This window comes from Cricetulus griseus, chromosome 8 (genome assembly GCF_003668045.3).
Source record: "Cricetulus griseus strain 17A/GY chromosome 8, alternate assembly CriGri-PICRH-1.0, whole genome shotgun sequence".
Classification (NCBI taxonomy): domain Eukaryota; kingdom Metazoa; phylum Chordata; class Mammalia; order Rodentia; family Cricetidae; genus Cricetulus; species Cricetulus griseus.
In genome coordinates, this window is record NC_048601.1 from 25,351,889 (window position 1) to 25,360,637 (window position 8,749).

Below are 8,749 nucleotides of genomic sequence, written 5' to 3' on the forward strand. Positions count from 1 at the left end.
AACCAGGCTGGCCTCGAACTCACAGAGATTCTCCTGCCTCTGCCTCCCGAGTGCTGGGATTAAAGGCGTGCGCCAACGAAGCCCAGCCTGAATTCATGGTTTTAAAGTTCATGGAAATGTCAAAGGCTGGTTGCTGCCGGGGTCCTTCTACTAGAAGATACGCATTGAACCCAGAGCTGTCTAGGCAGCCATCTAAGGTTGACAGAGCAGGGCCCACCAGCTTTCAGTGTGCCTCTCCAGTGTGCCACATCTAAGGGGATGGGCCAGATCTTTCCATTTGTCAGGGCCCAGATAAAATTCTTTAACTTATTGGGGTCTGCGGACTGTGTCCCCCACACTGATCTTCACTTCAGCTCTAATACAATGGTTCAAGGACCAGGCCACTATAAATGAATCTTAGTTATATCCTCTTTCTGTATCATTTCTGCTCTGCAGGGAGACTTTTAACACCTCCTGGCAATACTCTCCCCACTTTTTGGGAACCTAAGACACAGCCAAGACCTAGCACCATAGCCAGTCAAACCCTTGAGAGCCTGCCTGCTGTCTCCCAGGCCAGCTTCCTTCCACACAGCCCTCACCTCACACCTCTTTGATGCAGTGTGAGCACCTGTGCTCTGCTACCATGTGAGGCTGCCTTGTCTACTTACTAACACATGCTACAAATCTTTCCCCATCCCTTGTGTTTGTCTTGTTCTCCACTGCCTCCTCAAAGCTAAACTGTATCCGAGCTAAATGTGCACAATAAATGTGTTATTTGGTTTGTTTTTTTAGCATTTGTTTATTTGAGACGGGGTTTCACTGTGTTACCCTGGCCTTGAACTCACAGATCTTCCTGTCTCTGCATCCCAAGTTCTAGGCCCCACTCTGTAAAAGTGAGTTCCGGGCACCTGTTTCATCCATGCTGAGGACACTTAACATACTGGACATGGGGGTGTGCCTTAAAGTCAGTCTGGTGTCATAGTCAAAAGGGGAGTGCTGCTCACCTTTCTAAATGGTACAAAATGATGATAATGCTGAACTAAGTGAAACAAGGCAATGCCCTTGATGGCCCTTTCCTACAATGACCTGTGTTGTTTCCTTGGAAATGTCCTGATTTGTTTTGCAAATGAAATATTTAGAGTGTTGCCTTCATGTTGGTCATCTGTTGACCCAAGTGTTTAAACTGAGGTAGGTGAGTCCCAGGCAAAGGCATGTTGCTCCAGGCAACCTGGACCAGAGGCTTGAGGATCCTGGGCTCTGGGAAGCCCCTGGCAATCAGAAGTCTATGATATCTGCCCCCAAGTTAAATGGGGTCCTGAGCCCTCGAGTGAACCAGTACTCAGCAGCTGCCTCCGCCCCTCCCCCATGCCTGACTCTGGAGTTGTTAGGATGGAACGAGGTCATGAGCCTAGGATATTTCATAACCAGCAAAGGTGCCGCTCCTACCTGTGCGGAATGGAAATGAGACCCAGAGGTTTCTTTCAATCCACTGACAAAACACAGCCCCCAGTGACTTGGGTGACTCATACCTGGCACTTGTCTTCTTGTTTGTGTATTTCTAGGAGTGGCTTTGAAAACATTGTAGAAGCTTGTCTGGTGAGGTGAAATAGTATCCCAAAGAACTGAAAAGAAGTTACATTCTCAAGCCAAAGTGCGCCCCCATCCATCCACATAATACTCACTGTCTCAAGCCCTGTCATCAGAAACCCTGTGGGACAGAATGTCATTAACACTAACACCAATATCTTCATCGTGAAAGAGGAGGTCGAATCCCCTGTGTGCAGTGCTTAGGAAATCAAGCCGTGTGTGTCAGGTGCCAGTGTGAAGCGGTGGCTTTGGGCAGGTTACCCAAGCCCAGTGGACCGCCACGTCCCCGCCTGTGAGCATCCTTCCAGGGCTGGTGTGAGGAGCAAAGCAGTCAATCCTGACCACTCGGCAGAGTGCACTCGGGGCCTCAATCTAGAAAGTTTTCAGGAAACGTTTGCCCTAATCGTGTTCCTGAGCAACCACAAAGAATGCCATTGTGTGTCAGGCTAGAGAGACGGCTACGACGTACCCAGCAGCTTGCTATGTCTGGGAGGCAGGGTGTTGTTTTCATACTTAAACAGGCATTAATAAGCTTCACAGACATGTCAGTTCCATGGTAATCTGTCTCAGGTAACACTGCATTTTTCCATACACACAACTTGTTACACTGTGACCAAATCAAAAACCCTGGTCAGGGCCTTAATGGACAGCTTTGAGTATGTCCTTGTAGTGGGGTTCTGGGAGCACACTGTTAGGGGTTCTGCAGCCCCCTTAGGTTCACCCTCAAAACCATTTTGTGGGAATGGATCTCCTCTGATCTCTGGCTTGTTGGAACCCTGGCCTCTGAGAACATATGTGGGCTTCCTTCCACAGTTGAGAGCTAGGGAGCTTCTCAGAGACTCTTGCACTCTGTGTCTCTTTCTCTGCCCCGTCCTGGTTTGCCACAGCGTGGTAGGGTTAATGCTTTTGGGGGGTAGTGGTAGGGATCCAGCCAGCGTCTCCATGCATGCTAGGCAAATGTTCTCCCATTAGCATAGCCCCAGGCCCCCTTTCCTGTTATTGACATGGAACTGATATGCAGTGAAATCCACACATTGGAAGTGTGTAAGTCAATACATTGGGACAAATGTATATGCTCATTAAATTATCTCCGCAGCCCCAAGACATCCTTACTTCCCCAGCAAAGTCCCCTTACAGTGTAGTGTACACTGCACACCATGAACCCAAGCAGCCGTGTGTGATTTGAGCCATAGATTAGTCTTACCTGTCCCACAATTCCATATCACTTGAATTATACCAGAATTGGGAGTTTCTCCTTCACTGTTGAGCTTCTTTTGTCTGACAAAATGTCTATGAGACCTATCTGGGTTGTTACAAAATGTTTTGTTCCTTTTTATTACCATTTGCCTGTCTTTTCTATTTGGTTGTTCCAGGTTGTTACAACAGTGTGTGTGTGTGTGTGTGTGTGTGTGTGTGTGTGTGTGTGTGTGTGCTGTGTGTGTGTGTACTTGTGTATGCATGTACTGTAGCATGAGTTCTAATAGGTCTTGTTAATAAAAATTCAGAGTCAGACATTGCTATTAATGCTGAAGGTCAGAGAAGCAGAGCGGCCACTAGAGAGTTCTCACCTCTACTAATGCTCAGACCAGAGGGTGATCCTGTCCTCAGACTGCTTAGACTGCACTGCTCCTCAGACTGTGTGCTGCTCCTCAGACTGCCTAGATTACCTAGACTTCATGTCTCTCTTGTCTCCTCCCGCTTTGTATTTTTCTCTCTGCCCAGCCATGTCACTCCTGTCTCCACCTCCTTAGTGCTGGGATTAAAGGCATGCCACTCCAAGTACTGGGACTATGGTTGTGTGAGTTTTGCTTCTCTTGTATCTCTGGATCAATTCCATGTAGCCCAGGTTGGCCTCGAACTCACAGAGATCTGTCTGCCTCTGTCTCCTGGGTGCTGGGAATTGAGGTGTGAGCCACCTCTGCCTGGCCTCTGTGGCTAACTAGTGTGTCTAGCTTTGCACTCTGATCTTCAGGCAAGTTTCATTTGTTAGATCATAAACAAAATATCACCACAGTGTACTTGCATGTGTGTGTACCTGTGTGTGCGTGTTCTTGTGTGTGCGTGCACTTGTGTGTGCTTGTGCGTGCATACTTTGTAGACCAAAGATAGACACTGGATGTCCTCCTCAACTGCTCTCCACATTTTTTGAGACAGGGTCTCTCGCTGAATCTAGATCTCATCGATCAGCTAAACTGCCTGGCCAGTGAGATCCCAGGTCCTCTGCTCCTGTCTCCCTAGCACTGGAGTTACAGGTGTGCTTTGCCATGCCCAGCTTTTTCTCATGGGTGGTGGCGGTCTGAATGCAGGTCCTCAGTGAGGTGAGCACTGTACTGCCCGAGCCATATCCCACCTTGATCCTGATGTTTAGTCCACTTTCATTAAACACACCTTTGAGCTTTTTATTTTGAGCCAGTTTTAAACTTATAGAAATATCGAAAGATATTACTTTTCCCCAATATTAACACTTCCCCCGACAACAGTATATTTTAATAGGACATTAACATTGTCATAGTTTTGTTGATAAATTCATGTCCCTTACTCCAATATCACAAATTTTCCCAAATGCCCTTTCCAATAACATATCTCATACTAAATTCAGTTGTCATGTTGCTGTCGTCATCACCATGTCCTCTGGTTCCTCCTTCTTTGACCAGGTCTCCCCTTGTAGCCTAGGCTAGCGTAAAACTCACACCCCTGCTCTACCTTCGTTCCCTGAATGCTGGGACTACAGGAATGCCTAGCTCTTGTACATTCTTTTATTTTTTAAACATTTATCTATTTATTTTGGGAGTGTGCACCAGGCTATGCATATGAAAGTCAGAGGACTGTTTCACTCCAGGAGCTAGTTGTCTTTCCCCTGTGAGTCCTAGAGCTAGACCTCAAGCCATCAGGCTTGGTAGCAAGTGCCTTTACCCACAGAACCATCTAGATGGCCGCTCTTGGGTCTTCCTAATCTCTCAGTGTGTCACTCACTCTTCCTCAGGGTGGAGACACTGAACATCTAAGCTATCACAGTTACCCTGGCTCCACTCCTCCCACCCCCAGCCACCCCATGCTGGGGATGGAACCTAGGGTCGTGTGTGTATACTAGGCAAGCAAACCATCACTGAACTACACTGCAGGCCCTTACCCAACATTGCTGAGATGTACACCTGTATAGTGTTCCTCCATCAGTTTGGATTCATGTGTTTCTCAGGACTCAAACAGGGTTCTACATTCTGTTAAGAATAGCACTGAGAGCCGGGTGGTGGCGCACGCCTTTGATCCCAGCACCCGAGAGGCAGAAGCAGGTGGATCTCTGTGAGTTTGAGGCCAGCCTGGTCTACAAAACTACACAGAGAAACCCTGTCTTGAAAAAGAAAAAAGAAAAAGAATAGCACCGAGGTACCTGATGTCAGTGTGTATCATTGCTGTGGTGCTAGCTTTAATCACTTAATGGGATTTTTATATGGCTTTGTGCAAGTAAAACACATTGCTACTCATTTTTTCATCTCCCCCCGCCACCTCAGGTTTTTTGTCTCCATGGTGGTTGCTCAGGGTTACTGCATGCACCCTTAGCTCACATCTCTCTGTAAACATGCTCTGCAGATGTAACTAACTCAGGGCAGTAAAATTCCATTTCCGTCTCCATGTCTTAGTATATCTTTATGTCCAAACGTTAATATTCTTGCTTTGGCCAGTTGCCTTTTAATTTTGAAAAGCCTTCATACGCTCACATTTTCAGCTCTCTCTCTCATCTGGACATCCATCCGTTTGCAGCCTGTAGTTATCCTTTTTCAGCATCCCTTGGTATGGGCCTCCCATAGCCCTCTCTCATCTCATTTGCCTTTATTCCATTCTTGGTTGTGAATTATTTTTTCTGGATATTAAAATTATTACATTTCCTTTCAGCATTTTACAGATGGTTTTTCGAGTCCCTGTGGTTTCTGATGAGAAGTCAGTTGTCCTCCAAATCACTACTGCTCCTACCTGTCCCCTCCTGCTGCCTCAACTGTGTGTGTGTGTGTGTGTGTGCGCTTGTGTGTCTGACTGTGTCCGTGTGTGTGTGTGTGTGTGTGTGTTTGTGTGTGTGACTGTGTCCATGTGTGCATGCTGGGCATCTTACTCAAATTCTCTCACCTTATTTGTCGATGCAGGTCTTGCCAGCTGACTAGGCTGGCTGGCAGTGAGCTCCAGTGATCCACCTTGTCCCTGCTTCCTAGCTCTGATATCCAGATGTGCACTGCTGTGTCTGACTCTTTTCCTGTGGGTGTCAGGGATCTGAATTCGAGTGTAGCACGCACTTTACCAACTGAGTTACCCGCATAGCCCCTGCTACCTCTACTTATAAGATTTTATTAATTTAGTTTTTAAAATTTATTTTATGTGTATGGGTATTTTGCCTGAAGAGGTCAGAAGAGGGCGTTGGATCCTCTGGAACTGGGTTACAGATGGTTATGAGCAGCCATGTTGGTGCTAGGAATTGAACCTGGGTCCTCTGAAAGAGCAGTAAGTGCTCTTAACCCCTGAGCCATCTCTCCATACCCCAAGACTTTAACTTTTAGAAGTTTGATAATGATGTGTCTCAAGGTGGTTCTTTCTGGCTTATAGCTCTTATAGCTATGTGGCTTTATTAAATTTGTGAAAACCTTGGCAATTATTTATTCATGTATTTTCCTTCCCCATTTCCACCCTCTGATCCTGACACTTATTTAGCTACATGAATAGGTTGATTCTTTCACACAGGTTCCTGAAATTTACTTTCTGTGTGTGTATTCGGGAGGGATGGTTATGTTTGCCCATGTATGCACATATATGTGGAGGCCTGAGATTCACATTGGGTGTCTTATTTTTTTGAGACAGTGTCTGTCACTGAACCTGGAGTTCACTGATTCAGCTAACCTGGTTAGTGAGCTCCAGGAACCTTCTGCCTCCACTTCCCCAGCACTGGGACTCTGGGAGTGTGACATCACACTGGCTGTTTGGCTTACATCCTGGAGAGCTGAGCTCATGTCCTTACCCAGGCAGCAAACACTTTCCTGTCTGCACTGGCCCCCAGCCCCTCTGGTGATGATCTGAGTACTAACTAGGCATTGCGCTCATCTGTAAATTCTGGGATTTGGTCAGGCTTAGTGGTGCAATTGCCCAGGATCCGAGGCAGGCGGATCACAAGTTTCAGGCCAAACTGGACAACTTAGTGAGACCCTGTCATAGAATAAATTCTAAGACAACCAAGACTATGTAGTTGGTGGTTGAGTGCTTGCCCCGAATGCTTAAGACCTTTTGATCTCCAGCATAGAAAAAACAGAGATAAAGCAAGCCTCTGGCTTCTTTAGCTCTTTTCAGCATGTCTTGATTTTTTTTTTTTTTTCTTTTTTGGCTGACAGTTCAGCCGCTGGCTCATCACTTTGTGTCAGTGTGACCTGCTCTGACCCTTTGCCACCATTGATCTGTAGAAAGCACAAACATCAACCAACTCAACAGGACACAATGCCCGTCTCTTTTACAGATCGAATCAGGACTTGGTTTTACTATTTCCTCTTTTTGTGTTCAAATAATTTTCCAGAATGTTCACCTCCTAGTTCTTTTCACCAACTGATGGACATTTAGGATTGTCTCTACTTTCTGGCTATTATGAATAATGTTGCTAGCAGTGTGTGTATGTAAGCTTTTGTGTTGGGGGACGCCATGGAATAGAATAACATGTCAGTCTGTCCCTAACCTTTCAGGAAATAGACCGTCTTTTCCAATGGCTGTAGCATTTCCCCACTAACTGTAAATTCTAATTTAGCCACACCCTTGTTACTGTTTGTGAATAATAGTCACCCTAGTGGGTATATGCTTTAATATGCCATGAAGAGAGTATCCCCAGAAGGTCGGCATGTTAAAGACTTGTCCCCCAGACTGTTCTATTGGGGAGATACTTTGGCCCTTTGGGAGGTGGGACCTTGTGAGATGTTCTTCAGTCATTAGGGGCAAGCTCTGCTTCCGGCTTGTACGGTGAATGGTTTGCTCTGCCCTGTGCTCCTGCAGCTGTGTGGAGCCCTCACCAGAGGCTCATAGCAGTGATGCCTTCAGAAGCATGAGCTAAAATAACCTTTCCACTTTGTAAGTTAATTGTCTGGAATTTTATTGTGACCGTAGGAAGATGACTGTGTACCCTCAGATCCTAGTGCTGAAACCATAGTCTTCATGACTGTATTTGTTTTTTGAAATAGAATCTCACTACATAGCCCTGGATGGCCTAGAACACACATCATAGACCAGGCAGGCTTTGAACTCACAGAGATCCACCTACCTCTGCCTCCTGAGTGCTGGGATTAAAGGCTTGTGCACCGCCATGCAAAGCTGGTGTGACTGTATTAGGAGCTTTGGGGAGGTAATGGGTTAGATGAGGCCGAGAGTTCTGCTATGGTTTGAGTCTTTCCAGGGTCATGTGATAGAGATCTGGTCCTCTGTGTGACACTGAAGGGTGGAAGAACCTTCCAGAGGTGTAGCCTAGTATAGGGTCATCATGTCAGTAAGGATTCTGCACTTGGAAGGGGGGATGTAGTTGTCATGAGACCACCATTAGATACCCCAGCCTTGCCATCCGTATGATGAGTGACAAAGCCACAGGAGCCCTCACCAATGGCCAAAGTGATGGGGTCACCTGATCTTGGTCTTTAGTCCTATAAAACAATGAGCCAAGTAAGCAGTTTTTCTTTATACATCACCCAGCCTTTGGTATTTTGTTATAGTAATGGAAAGTGGGCTCCTATAAGCATTGTGATGAGATTGGTACTCTGATAAAAAAGGCACCTCTCTCTTACTTTCTCCCTCTTATTCTCTACCTGCCTCTCCCTCTCTGCTGTGGGAGAGGTCAGAAGAGGGCATTAGATCTCCGGGAGCTGGAGTTTAGGCAGTTTGTGAGCTGCCATGCGGGTTCAGGGAACTGACCCTTGGTCTGTGCAGCAGTGAGTGCTCTTAGGCACTGACTCCAGTTAGAGGGAGCATCTGTAAGTCAGCAGGAGAGCCCTTACCAGACCCTGACCATGCAGGCATCCCTGACCTCTGCTGCCAATCTCCACAACTATGAGAAAGCAATATTTCATTATGGCAGCCTGTGCAGGTATGCTGTGGTTTTGATTTAATTTGCATTTCCCAAATGGTTAATGAGGACTGGTAGGTGTAGCTCAGTGTAGAGTGCTTACATGGTATCCAT